We start from the raw sequence: 14,559 nt of genomic DNA, 5'->3' as shown, positions 1-14,559 counted from the left end.
CAAATCAACAAAGGAGAGATACTCAGAATTCGACATCTAAAAAAATAGCCCACTATGCTTAGCATGAAATATAGACTTTTGGTCAAAACTTGAATTGTAGTTATCTCAATCCTCTGCTATATTTCATCTCATTCCTCTCGAGTTTCATTGGAATTGTAGGTGGAAACTTAGTTCTCGAAAATGAAAGAGAGGATCCACCTTCCATTCTCTTAGCAACCAAATTAGAGGAAATGACAATAGAGCCAAAAGAATGCAATAGATAGAAAACATTTCAAGTTCGTTCATCACCATATTTGTTCTTTTCACCATTCTGAGCAATCAATATGTTAAATGAAAGTAAAAGGATAAAAACTAATAATCCTTTGAAAAGCATGTACGAAATGGAAGAAGTTGTTGAGTGAAAAAAAGGAATGTGAGATTTTGAATGTGAATCTGACGAAAAGACAATGAATTGATTAAAGAAGTTTGTTGGAGGAATCAGGCAGGGTAATTGAAGATTTAGAGAGGAAAGTGGATGTGAAAATGAAGGAGAAAGGTGAGATTGAAAAGGAAAAAAATGGGCTGGAAATGGAGGTTGAAGATTTGAGAAGTTAGAGAAGGAAGTTGCTCAATTAAAACAGAGTACATTCTGTTTCAAACAGGAAAAGGAAGAGAACGGGAAGAGAATTTCTGAGCTTCAAATGAGAATTGAATAAGCTGTGGTGAAAGAAAGTGGGATGCTGATGGAGTTTGATGTTCTTGTCAAAGAGTTACAGAAGAAGGAGAAAGCAATGCAGATGTTAACTGAACAAAGAGATTCACTTGATGTGAATTTAAATCTAATCCAAGAGGAGGCAAAAAGTTTACAACGTACGATTGAGATACTCACCCGCGATAAAAGCTGAAATGGAGGAGGTGAAAACTGAAGCAGAATATATATTGTCTTCTCTTTTCCTCTGTTTTTGCACCAAAAAACAGAAGTAATGGCAGCCGCAGCACCAAATAGATTTGTTGACGTTTTGTGTGAAGAAGAAGGGTGGAAAAGGAAGCAAAAAGTTTTGAAGTAGAAGCAGAACGGAAGAACCGAAAAAGTAGATGAAGAGTCGTGTTGAAGAAAATTCATGCGCGGGAGGAGAAGGGTGAAGGGTTGTTTCTTCACTTTCACGTAATAGTAATAGGTTTAAAAAATTTAGATAATAATAGTTTTTTATAATTAAAGCCCAGCCCATAAGTTATAAAAATAGCCCACTTAATCTAATTCGACTTGCGCCTTTGAGGCGCGCGCGCTAATCTGGGCTTTTTAGAATTCTCCGCACTTCCTCACAAATAAGCTCCAAGTGGGCGCCTTGAGCCTAGGCGTACCACGCGGCGCGCGGCTTAGTGCGCTTTTTAAAACACTGGTCTAGTTGATGACAATAACTACAAAATACTTTACCAGAAGTACTATCAAAGGTATTGAAATACAATTTCTCTTAAAAAATATTGAAATACAATTGCAATGGAATAGAATAGAAAAGGTTGGCGCACCAGAGTTAGAATGACAGAGGAGAAGAAGATTAGAGAGAGAAGTACGAGGATAAATGAAAAACTTTCTTCATTGAATTGTTAAAGATATTTAAGTGGGTTATTTTGTGTGACTTAGGCGGGATGGATGAAGATTAGATGATTCTAGTTTGGTCTTTTTAAATATTTTTCCTTTTAGTTTTGGGTGGGGGCAATGGGCTTTTTAAATATGCTACCTAGTTTGGATTGGGAAAGATTAGATGCCTTCTTTTTAGAAGGTCCAACGTGTCCACTTCAGAAGTGCATTTGATATTTGTTTTTTATTAAAAGCAAATATGTCAAATCACTTATCCGATATGTATATGGGAAGTATTTAGGAGTATTGATATTTGATACGTATTTGATACGATTTTTTGCTTCACATGGAGTATTCATGCTTCATAAGCAAAAAAAACCCACACCCCACTCCCCACTCCTTTCTTCTTTGAGAAAAAAAGCCCTCGCCTTGCCTTCATCAGTGAGAGGGCATCGAACTTGTACACCATTATGTACCCTTTGAAACCACCAGCACCAGCACCAGCACCCTTTTTTGACAAGAAACAAGCTTTTTCATTAAAATAATGATATGAGACTATGCTCAAAGTACAATGGAAACAACAAGCATAAAGCTGTGGATCAGGAGGTGCACCCGGGCATCTCAACTAGGTTGACACCCCATTAGTACCATCAACACCTTGAAAAGAAACTTGCAAATAACTTAATAACTTAAAAATTACAATCATTGCCAAGATATTTTTTTTTTAAACGAAAATAAGCCTCTTTATGAAGGATAATGAGACTAAAGCCCAAAGTACAAGAGTATTATACCAAAACCAAAAGAACTAAGGGAAAAAACAAGCTAAAACATAAACAAAGACTATAATCGGGCAACATAAATATGATGGAAACTTAAATACGAGTCCGAATCATAAAATAAACGAGCTAATCAAAGCCACACAATACAGTACATCAGTAGAAAGCTAAGTAAAAAGCAATACTTAAACACTCTCTCAAAATTAGCCCACTCCACTCGTATAAAAAGTACTGCACATCCAAATCTTCAAGATGATAGGAGAAAATGAAAGCCAAGAAGATGCAAACAGCTGCCTCAAAGCTAACTTGCCAACACAATCCAAAGTCCAGAGGATCTGGAAGTAGTCTTCTTCCAATCCACATAAACTTGCCAGCACTGCCTTCAACTCATTACTCCAGTTATCAAAGAGAAGTCAGCTTTAGCAATGTCAGTTTTCTGAAAAAACCTTCAACCCACCTTGTAAGAAAGTCCCTGAAAATCTTTAAAGCTTCCAACTAAAATCTGGCCGACATCTTTTGAGCTCTATATGCTTTCTATGACTTCTTTAACGAAGCTGTCCATTCTAGAATCTTGAATTAGTAGTATGTCTGGACTAATTTCTTTTGAAAACTTCTAAGAATCAGCCACCATGTTTTTGTCCAAATCATCATGCAATTCAATAGCTAATCTTCAATTTTCAACCCTGAGGATATCCACCGAATGACCTGTTTTCCTTTGGATTAGGCTAAAGAGATTTCACAGGTATCCACTATGGAATGCAATTTTTAGGTATGTATTTTTCTTTTACAGTGGAGTAAAGGAAAGCTTTTCTTAATGGAAAGTAATTGAACCTCTTCAGATTGGAATAAAATACTTAAAGCCTTGTTCATATCAACTGGCATTTTATTGTAATTTCTATCTCCTCATTGTCCTCTTTCCTGTTCTTCACTGCTTACACTTGCCAATGACTCTTCATCAAAGTCTTTCGTACCTTTATGAGAAGTCTGAAAATTGCTATGTAATCCTCGCACAGAAGGAGGATTGAAAGACTCTTGGGAATTACATCCGAAATGGGAACCAGGTTTATTCAAAAAAGGTAAAGAAGCTGACCTGTTTTGATTTAGGCCAGGGACTTGGATCTTGACACAACAGCCTCAAGCAAGTCAGGGTTTGTGATTTTTGTCCAAGAATTGCTAAAAGAAGTCCTTTTCTTGGTCAAGTGTTTTCGGAAAGGCTTAACCAAATAAGAACTTCCTTGAGACATTTTAGGAATCTTGCACTTCTTGTTTCTCTTCATTCGTTGATGCAAGCAAATGTTAGCCGGAAATTTCTGAGGTATTTCGAACTCACTCGTATTGTGAGATGGAGACTGAAGAAGATCATTATTCGAGTTATCCTTGGACAATTGGAATGCTATATTCACTGTACTGTTTGATTGGTTGGAAAAAGGCAAGGAAGAGTTGGATTCCAAGGCAGAGGAAGATATGAGAACACGGCTGGAAGGTGGAAGGGTTCTTGAGTGATTAGTTAATGCTGCTGAGCTGTCTTTTGGGAGGAATAACGGAGGAACTACAACAGGCTCTCTTTTAAATTTCTTTTTCGTGCCCTTACGGATGGAAGCAGAACAATTACTTTGCAGAGAATCATTTCCATTCACATTCTCTTTCCTTGTTAAAGCTTTTTTCGTGTTCATACTAGGCTGGAAAGTAGCCCCATTTGAGCTTTCCACCATTTGAGGTTAGACCAAAGCCCAATGAATTAAATGCATAGATATCTTCTGCTGAATTCTCTCTCTTCCTTGGATACAGCCTATTAATTTCTAACGGACATATTTCATTTCCAATCAGATTGTCGGCCTCCGGCGCCGGTGAGGAAACATGAATTTGATTCAAAGCTTCTAATGGATTTCTTGAAAAGGAGGGAGCTGTTTTAGTGGATTTAAACACATCAAGTTCTTGAGGGAAGAACAAAACATTAACATCTTCATCTTCCAAAGCTTGCCTAACCCTTAGTTAATCAATAGGGTTTTTGAAAATCCTTAACAATAAGACTTCCCTTGAAAATACATGGGGGATCCATAGGCTCAATATCATCAAAATTCAAGAAAAAATTACTTCTATTAAAGTCTGTAATTTCAGTGGTAGTAGGTATAATACCACATAAATTCGGTTTAACTTGAATTCTTGCTTCGTTGCAATTGGTTAGATTAAGCGTTTCTGTGGCAATGCTTTCTAAACCCTCAAAATTCTCTCTGGTGGCTTCGAAGGTTTTTCTACACTAGTAGTCCAGAGGAAGGTTTCCAATTCTTAACCATCTGCTGCAGCCTTTCATTACCAACGGCTGGCTGTTTTTTAATCTATCCCATTTTTCGAACTTTAGGTGAAATGGCCCCATCTCCTGCCATCTCTCAGGTTCATTGATGAAATCTTCAACCAGGCCTTGATCCAAACTAATAAGAGCATTTTCATCCAATAGTGGGTTGATGATAATTCTTGTTTGGAAAAAGATTTCCAGCAGTTTTCGAATTTCTCTCCAATAATCAACGCAAAGAGTATTGTAACTATCCACAACTATTCTGATGTAGCCTAAGTAATCTCAAGGAGAAATCCTCCAAGAACCAAGATTGAGAATCTTTTATTAGAATGAATAATGTGCTTCATACAAGAGGAGAAGACTTCTATTACAAATGGGGCTAAAAAGGGAATTAATCTAGAATATTACCTAATTACCCAATTAACTCTTAGTCTTCTTACATCATTTTCAAACTTTGTTTGAATAACTTCCGAGTTATTTGTCACCCCCTGACTCTGTTTTGCTCTCTTCAAAATAGAGGAAACTTGAGAGCTTTCTCCTTCATCTTTGGTCACAGCCTGATAATCAACTTTAATGGCACTCTCTTTTTTTTCTTTTCATCATGGGTTAAGTTACCATCCGATTTAACTTTATCTGTGAAGCTTGTACTCTTAGCCTGGGCTGGATTAAAAGATGTGGCAATTTTATGTGAATACCAACTTATATACTCTGGTTTTGAAAAGGAAATTCTCCAGCATTTTGTGAAATGCCACCCACCCCTGTTTGTCTTCTCCCTAACACACTCGAATGAAGGAGTGTCCACCTGAAAATGGCCATAGGTCACACAACATAACACCCAACCCTTTTTTGCCTTGAACTTTGACAACTTCAACCTTCCTTGGTTTAACTCCCCCATTTCTGGAAGAAACAATCTGCTGGGCCTCTTAATAACACTGATAATGCTTTCAGGCACCAGCTCACATCTTTGACAAGGAAGCTATCGTCTTCTGACCAAATGCGATAATACGATTGAAGAACTTCGTAACTTACCACTTCCATTGCAGTCTCACTTCTAAGCTTCCCTGTGCAATTAAAACGAAACTCAACCACCAGACCTTTAGTGATTGGTCTGTGGGTAGACTTCACCAGGAGGCTAACGTTGTTAGACTGAAAAGTAGTCGTTGTGAGGCTACTGGAAAAAGAGAGAACCGAAAAGGGAGCAGGAGGGAGGGGGGAGGAGGGATAACAAAGAGAACTTACCTTTTAGCAACTTCCAGATTTTCTGTTTCATTTGAACATTTGTTGTTTCTTCTCACTACATCAATAGAAAAGTTCTTGATCTTTGTTCCATCGCCAAGAATATTCAAAAATAGCAAAACAAGACTATGAAGTGTAGTAGAGGAAGAGAGCCATCTTATCCACGGTTGCCATCAACAATTACATGGAGATGAGAGCACTCCAGTTTAAACTAATATCTTGACTTGAATAATCAGCAGAAGCCTTGGCCCCCATTATTCTACACTCTACATCAATTCCCCTGAATATGTTTTTGCTACCAACTCAAAAGTGATAGAGTCTAAAGAATCACTTCAGATGGTGGTTTGCCAACCCATGAGGCTTTTCTTTGAGTTCGAAGAAATGGCACGAGCTCGATCCTCATGAAATTGATGTCAACTGAGTTGATTTAATTGGAAATGATGTTAGGGTTGAAAGAGAGCTTGATTGCATCAATTGAATCAGGAGGGAGAAGGGGAAAGTGGTGATGTAAGAAGAATGTGGTTAGCTGGGTCATAGTCTTAGGTTAATTCCATTTTTTACCACCACTTGTATTAAAACTCTATAAGTGGAAGTCTTCCCCTCATGTATGGACAAATACTGAATTATCTTTTGTTCGAAGAATTCTCGTAGATTTTCTAGAAAGATCTCCTTGCTTTTGTTCAATTCATTCATTGTGTGGTGGGGAAGGGGAGAGATACTTCCTTTTGGGAAGACCATTGGATGGGGGAGAGATACTTACTTTTGGGAAGACCATTGGATGGGGGAGAGACCTCTCTGTTTCTTATTCCCTCTTTCGTATCATTTTCTTGATCACAAACACTGTTTTTGTTGCTGATATTCTCGTGTGGTCTAGGAGCTCGTATTCCCTCTCTTTTGGGTTCTGTTGTGCTTTTTCCTATAGGGAAACAATAGAGGTACTTGAGGGCCACTCGTTTAGACGTGGGTGAAGTGGTTCTCCCCTAGGTCTATCTGTTTTCTTGTGCTGTGGAGGATTGAGATTCCTAGGAAAGTTAAGTTCTTTAGTTGGCAAGTTTTTACACGACCGTAAAAAGAAAAAAAAAAACAGGATGGATAGGCTTAAGAGGAAGATGCTCTCGCTTGTAGGTCCTTTCTTGTTGCATTCTTTGTAGAAAAGGGAGGGAGATCTGGACCACATTCTGGGCATTGTGAGTTTTCCAGCTTGGTTTGGAACTCTTTGTTTTAGACATTTGGCGTTAGGGGGGACTTGACATAGAGATGTGTGTGCGTTGCTTGAGGAGTTCCTTCTCAACCCTGACCAGTGAGAAGGGCACTTCCTTTGGGTCATGGGGGTGTGTTCTATTTTATGGGTGGTGTGGGGTGAGCAGAACAATGGGGTTTTTAGGGGTGGGGAGAGGGTCCCCAGTGAGATTTGGTCCCTTGTACGTTATCATGTTTCTTTGTGGGCCTTGAATTCGAAGGAATTTTGTAATTATTCTATAGGTGTTATTTTGCATAGTTGGGTCCCTTTTTCTAGAGGGTTCCCTTCCTTTTAGTGGGCTGGCTTTTGGTTAGCCTCCTATTCTTCTCTTTTTTTTTCCTCATTGAAATTGGTTTTTATCATCATATAAAACAAAAAATACTCACCCTCAAAGTCAAGTTTATTTATTTATTTTGAAACGGAGACAAATCTTTTTTATTAATATGCACTCAAAGTACAAGAGAGTTATACAAAGAGAGTAATACAAAGTCAAGTTTTATTTGTACTCTGCTTATATTTGGAAAGTTGTTAAAGATTCAATGAAACTCCTCTAAAAAATAACTCATTGTAGGTATAAAATCGATTGACCATACACTTCACTACTAAAATGGCTATCCTTCACGTATTGTATGAATATTTACTATATGAATCCTGCGCAATATAGACATTGGCTCCTTTTTTTTTTTGTTTTATTAATTTGTTTTTGTTTATTATAATCATAATGAACTTAGGTGAACCCTAATATCTTTCCATCTTTACATTTACACTAGAGTTTTTTCACAATCTTTTGGTTCATAATTTTGTTCGACCCTTTGATTGGGTTTGAGTTGTTTGACTTTTTTTGCTAGTTTCTTGTTTGTAGGTTTGGAATCTTTGTAGTTTTATTGTAATTTATTTATTAGCATTGTGTTAGATACCTACATTTGTATACATGGGTTTATATTGTATAAGGGTAATTAGATTAGTATAGGGTTAGGGGTATAAGGGTAATTAGATACTTAGGAAGTTACTAGTAGTTATTGTGTAAGTGTGGTTTACTAGTAGCTATTATGTGTGGTTACTAGGGTGGTTACATCTTGTTATAAATGGAGGGAGGGTAAGTGAGAGAGAGAGGTTATTATGTGAAGTGATTTAGGGCTTGGGTGAGAGTACTCAAGAGGGAGGTTCCAAGTGCCTTATACTTGGGTTTTTCTTGTATTTTCTTATAGTTCATTATAATAAATTAATATCTTGTTCTTGTTAGCAACTTTCTAACACATTGTTAATTTTGCCAATAGCTCATATCTCCCTTTGTAATTAGATCTTTTAATGAGTATTAATAATTGCTAGGCTCTTCTTTATTAGTTTTGTGGGTGGGGGTTTCCTCAACCCTTTCCTCTTAGATGGTCCTTCTGTGGCTTTTTTTGTTGAATATACATATGCTTTTCTTATTAGAAAAAGAGATTTACTTATGATTTTAGACATCGGTCTCTGATTATTACCTAATATGAGTTACTATTGCTCTTTAGGTCTTCCAATGCGTAAAATGCAACTTGTGGTTATTTTTATCATCCTAAATGTATTTCAAGATTGCTTCATCCGGAGAATAAAGTTGCCGCTGGAGACCTTGAGAAGAAGATTGCATCTGGAGAATCTTTCTCATGCCCTGTGCATAAGTGCTCTGTTTGTGCGCTCGGCGAAAATAAGAAAATATGGGAACTACAGTTTGCTGTTTGTCGACGGTGTCCAAAATCATACCACAGGAAATGCTTACCAAGGTATCCTTTGAATTTCTATATAGTGAATCAGAGTGTAATTTTTTTTAAGTTCTGGTGCTTAAGTTGGTTAAAAGAATGCATTGTTTTTGTTAGGAAAATCACTTTTGAAGGTTCTGAGGATGGTGAAACCCCGACCAGGGCATGGGAAAAGCTATTACCTAATCGCATTTTGATATATTGCTTGTAAGATTGCTGTGTCAGCTGTTACTACTATTTCCTTTAATCAGTATTGGCCTATTAATGTTTTTTTTTCATTTAATTTGACCAGGGACCACGAGATTGATGAAGAAATTGAGACTCCTGCTAGAGACCATATAAAATTTCCTGGTCTTGAAGAGAGTAGGCTTCCCATTCAGAAAAGGAAACTTCCTATCAGTGATACAAGACGAGGGAAGACGATAGTTTTTCGTGGGAGTAGGGAGAATGTTGTATCAAAGAAGGGATCTATGCCAGATGACCTTCAGGGAAAATCTGCTGCAAAAGTATCCAAATCATTTGAGAGGTCCTCATCTGATGGGAAGCTTCTTGGTAAAGTGACTGCGAAATCATTGTGGAGTTCTGAGTCTAAAAATGTGAAATTGGGTAACATTTCAAGAAACTCTTTGAATCAAAAAGGAGAATCTGTCCTCATGGACATTGATAAGACGATCAAAGTGAAAAAATCCTCCTTAGTTGGCAAGATCTGCCATACCAACCAAGAGATTTGATCCAAGTAAGATTTACAAGGAGGATAGAAGTGGGATGCTCCTATTAGATGCCAATTCGGAGATGAGGTAACTGCCATTTGTACTTCACATTTGGTTTTGATGCCCCTCACCCTTAAAAAATGAATTAAGGAATGACAACAGTTATAAACTTCCCTAAAGTGCACGCTTGCATGTTTGGTAAAGTGGATTTGTTTTCTAAAATATTCTTTCTTTTAACCTAGGTTAATGGACATGATGAAAAAATGTTGCATCGTCAATTACTTTGGAAGACGTAATTAAGAAGCACAAAGTCCCATCTACTCATGCATATTCTTTAAAACATGTAGTGGACAAGACAATTAAGATGGGGAAGTTGGAAGGGTCAGTTGTGGTAAGAAAATTATTAACTTTTGTATCCTTAAAGTTATCTCGTGGTTTCTTATCCCTTAATGGTCTACTGTTTTGGTTGTTAGGCTGTTCGAGCTGCTCTGCGCAAGCTTGAGGAAGGATGTTGCATTGAGGATGCAGAAGCTGTTTGTGAGCCTGAAGTTCTTAACCACATATTTAAGTGGAAGGTGCTTACAATTTCTTATTGCACTGTTCTAAAGAAATTTCTTAGGCTTTTATTTGCTCAGCTGCTTTGACGAAATTTTTGACAAAGCATGGTCTTATACTGACTAATATTTTGTGTTTTCGAAGTTTTGAACTATTTTGTGCTTTCATCTTAGACATTCGGCCCCTGCTCTCTATTTTCCTGTTTACATCTTTTTCCTTATGCTGAATCATTTGGTGGCAGATGCCTTTTCTCGTTTTAGTAGCTCTAGGATATTGTTGGGATTCTGTCATTTGTTGTTTGATAGAGAAGCAACTGACATAGTGGCTCTTGTATCCTCGAACGAGACATTTGATATTAATACGAAGGAGAAGGATTGTTTCTCTTTTGGAGCTTGAATCCTTCTAAAAGTATTTCTTGTAGTTCCCTCTTTTGGAGCTTTTGTGAAAATTTTAAGAATGTAGTTCCCTCTTCTAGAGATTTTGTAAAATTTTTCTAGAAGACTTAGCACTTCTGTTTGTGGTAAGTCAATCATGGAAGACTTCTACAGATATTTCTTTTAAAAAGGAGACAGCCTCTTTATTAATATTATTGAAAAGAGAGACAACGAGTTCACACCAATTTACGTGGAAACCCGAGTACCGGAGAGAAAAACCACGATTGTTTGTGTTGTTATTATTTTCTAATGAATAAAGCAATAGGTACAAGGGAGAATAAATAGAGTACACAATGGAACAAAAAAGGAAAAGATTTAGGAAAATAAGGAATACATTCCCATAATCTTTCCATAATTATTCTAGGATTCTAACAAGAAAAAAGCCTAGAAAAAAAGGAAAGAATTCCAACACTCCCCTTAAGTTGGGACGTAAATATCAATGAGGCCCAACTTGCTAACGCAGAAGTCGAAGTTTGGTCTGAGAAGCCCTTTGGTAAGAACATCAGCAACCTGTTGACTCGAAGGGATGTACGGAATGCATATGCTCCCACTGTCAAGTTTTTCTTTGATAAAATGTCGGTCAATCTCAACATGTTTAGTTCTATCATGTTGAACAGGGTTGTTAGCAATACTAATAGCGGCTTTATTATCACAGAAAAGCTTCAATGGTGTCTCACATTCCTGATGAAGATCTGTCAAAACTTTCTGAAGCCAAATTTCCTCACATATTCCTAAACTCATAACTCTATATTCAGCCTCAGCGCTGCTCCTGGCCACAACACTTTGCTTTTTACTCCTCCAAGTTACAAGATTGCCCCAAACAAAGGTACAATAACCAGAGGTAGATTTTCTGTCAACAACAGATCCTGCCCAATCCGAGTCAGTGTATGCCTCAATGGTCTTTCTGTCTGTTTTTCTAAACATCAGCCCTTTACCAGGTGTTGATTTTAAGTATCTCAAGATTCTGTTGACAGCTTTCATGTGTTCCTCATTAGGGGTCTGCATAAACTGGCTGACAACACTCACAGCAAAGGAAATATCAGGACGAGTATGAGATAAGTAAATTAATTTACCCACGAGGCGTTGATATTGTTCTTTATCAACTGGAACTTGATTATCAGAGTTTCCTAGTTTGCAGTTGAATTCAATAGGAGTGTCAGTGGGACGACATCCTAACATACCTGTCTCGGTTAACAAATCAAGGATGTATTTTCTTTGAGATACAGAGATACCTTCTTTAGATCTGGCCACCTCCATTCCAAGGAAATATTTCAAATTTCCCAATCCTTGATTTCAAATTCATCGCCCATTCTCTGCTTTAGTTGACTGATTTCTGCCTGATCATCTCCAGTCAAAACAATGTCATCCACATAAACTATTAGAACAGCAATCTTTCCTGTTTTGGAAACCTTTGTAAATAAAGTATGATCAGAGTGTCCCTGCCTGTACCCTTGGGACTTGACAAAGGTAGTGATTCTGTCAAACCATGCTCTGGGAGACTGTTTCAGACCATATATAGATTTCTGGAGTTTACACACATGCTGACCAAACTGAGCTTCAAATCAGGCGGATGGCTCATGTAGACTTCCTCTACGAGGGCTCCATTAAAAAAGGCATTCTTAACATCCAGCTGATATAAAGGCCAATCTTTGTTCACAGCAACAGATAACAGAACTCTAATAGTATTCAACTTAGCAACTGGAGAAAAAGTTTCTGAATAGTCAATACCATAGGTTTGAGTAAATCCCTTCGCAACTAACCTTGCCTTGTGTCTGTCAAGAGTACCATCAGCTTTGTATTTCAGAGAGAACACCCATTTGCATCCCACAGTTTTGTGTCCCTTAGGTAGAGTACAAATGTCCCAAGTACTATTCTTTTCAAGAGCTTTCATCTCTTTCATGACAGCATTCTTCCATTCAGGATACTTTAAAGCAATGTAGATATCTTTTGGTATTATGGTAGAGTCAAGGCTTGCTGTAAAAGCTCTGAACTGAGGAGAGAGACTATCGTAGGAAACATAATTGCAAATGGGGTGTTTAGTACAAGACCTGGTGCCTTTTCTCAGAGCAATGGGAATGTCAAGAGAGGAATCATACTCATCTGATTTTCCTGTATGACCCTGTTCCGCTTCATTATTACGGGTTTCTATTCTGACCTCAATCTCATCATCACTGTCCTTTTCTTCAACGTTTTCAAGAACAACAACATTAGACCTGTCATTCTCACTTATCATATTCTTAGTACAGGGTTCAGTAGGGTTTTCCATACCTTGATCTCGAGGAGGTTCAGAGTCTTGGACTGGAGCCGGTGGCTGACTAGTAGGGGAACCGACTTCCTTTTTGTGATTCCTCCTGTAGTACGTTTTCCAGGGGACTTGGTTTGTGGGTAGGACTATGGAATGAGGAATGATGTTAGACACAACACTAGGAGTGGGTTCGATGAATTCAAAGGTGTTGTTAGACTCTTCACTCACACTCTCCCCTGAAGATGGCTAACGGGAAAGTAGGGTCGATCCTCACAGAAAGTAACATCCATAGTGACAAAGTATTTTCTGGATGGTGGGTGAAAACATTTATAACCACGCTAGTGAGGGGGATACCCAACAAACACACATGCCTGAGCCCGAGGGGTAAATTTGGTTTGATTAGGGCCAAAATTATGGACATAAGCGGTACACCCAAACACACGAAGAGGAACCTCAGAAACATGACTAGTCGATGGGTAGGACTCCTTAAGACAATCTAAGGGAGTTTGAAGATGAAGAATACGAGAAGGCATTCTATTGATTAAATGAGCTGCTGTAAGAATAGCATCTCCCCACAAGTATGAAGGAAGGGAAGTAGAAAGCATAAGGGAACGGGCTACTTCCAGAAGGTGACGGTTTTTTCGCTCGGCCACTCCATTTTGTTGAGGAGTGTAGGCGCACGAGTTTTGATGAACAATCCCCTTTGAAGCAAGAAATTCACTAAGGTTATGGTTTTGGAATTCCCGACCATTATCACTTCGAAGAATAACAATTTTTTGATGGAATTGTGTTTCAATGGTGTGATAGAAATTTTGAAACATAGAGGAAACCTCAGATTTATCAGTGATAAGGTAGACCCAGGTAAGACGGGTATGATCATCAATGAAGGTTACGAACCACCGTTTTCCAGATGAGGTTGTTATCTTGGATGGTCCCCAGACATCACTATGAACAAGAGTGAAGGGTTGGGTTGGTTTGTATGGTTGTGAGGGAAAAGAGACTCGATGTTGTTTGGCCCTGAATACACACATCACAAGATAAGGTAGTCATCTCAACTTTAGAGAAGAGATGTGGAAATAAATGTTTCATATATTGAAAATTAGGGTGGCCTAAACGAAAATGCCACAACATGCAATCTTGTTCAGAAGTAGTGAAATAGGAAGATAAGAGACTAGTCCTAGGAATGCTACTAGAAGAAGGTATCGTCATCAAGGAGGTAGAGTCCCCTACTATGCCGGGCAGTGCCAATCATCCTCCCCGAGCTCAAGTCCTGAAAAGAGACAGAATCAGGTAAAAATATTGCTTTGCAGGTTTAACTCATGAGTGATCTTGCTTATCGAAAGCAAATTATAAGATAGTTTGGGCACATGCAAAACATTATGTAAGGAGAGCCTTGCACAAGGAGAAACCTTCCCCTTTCCAGCAATGGGGGCCAAGGAGCCATCTGCAATTCTAATTGTCTCGTTCCCAGCACAAGGAATGTAAGATACAAAATGTTCAGAGGACCCAGTCAAATGATCTGTGGCACCAGAATCTAGAATCCAGGGGTTCTTCCCATCAATACTAACAAGACCGAAGGAATGAGGTATACCTGTGATTGGACAATGGCACCTAAAGTGGCAAGACTGAGATCAGTTTGGTTTTTGTGTGGTTCGGATTGTTGAGGAGGTTCAGCAGACTCACTCACATACGCCCCGCCCTGTGTTTCTGTTTGTCGTTGGAAGGGCGTTTCTTACTTCCTGGGGGACGACCATGTAACTTTCCAACATTGTTCTTTGG

At 38.3% G+C, this 14,559-nt stretch overlaps 1 pseudogene; it reads left to right on the top strand.

Moving 5' to 3' along the window:
• Positions 1–14,559, top strand: part of LOC116405425 — a 42,016-nt pseudogene that overhangs the window by 13,625 nt on the left and 13,832 nt on the right.

Source organism: Cucumis sativus, unplaced genomic scaffold (genome assembly GCF_000004075.3).
Source record: "Cucumis sativus cultivar 9930 unplaced genomic scaffold, Cucumber_9930_V3 scaffold100, whole genome shotgun sequence".
NCBI classification, from domain to species: Eukaryota; Viridiplantae; Streptophyta; class Magnoliopsida; order Cucurbitales; family Cucurbitaceae; genus Cucumis; species Cucumis sativus.
Note: the sequence above shows the minus strand (reverse complement) of the source record. Positions and strands in the feature narration are given on the sequence as shown.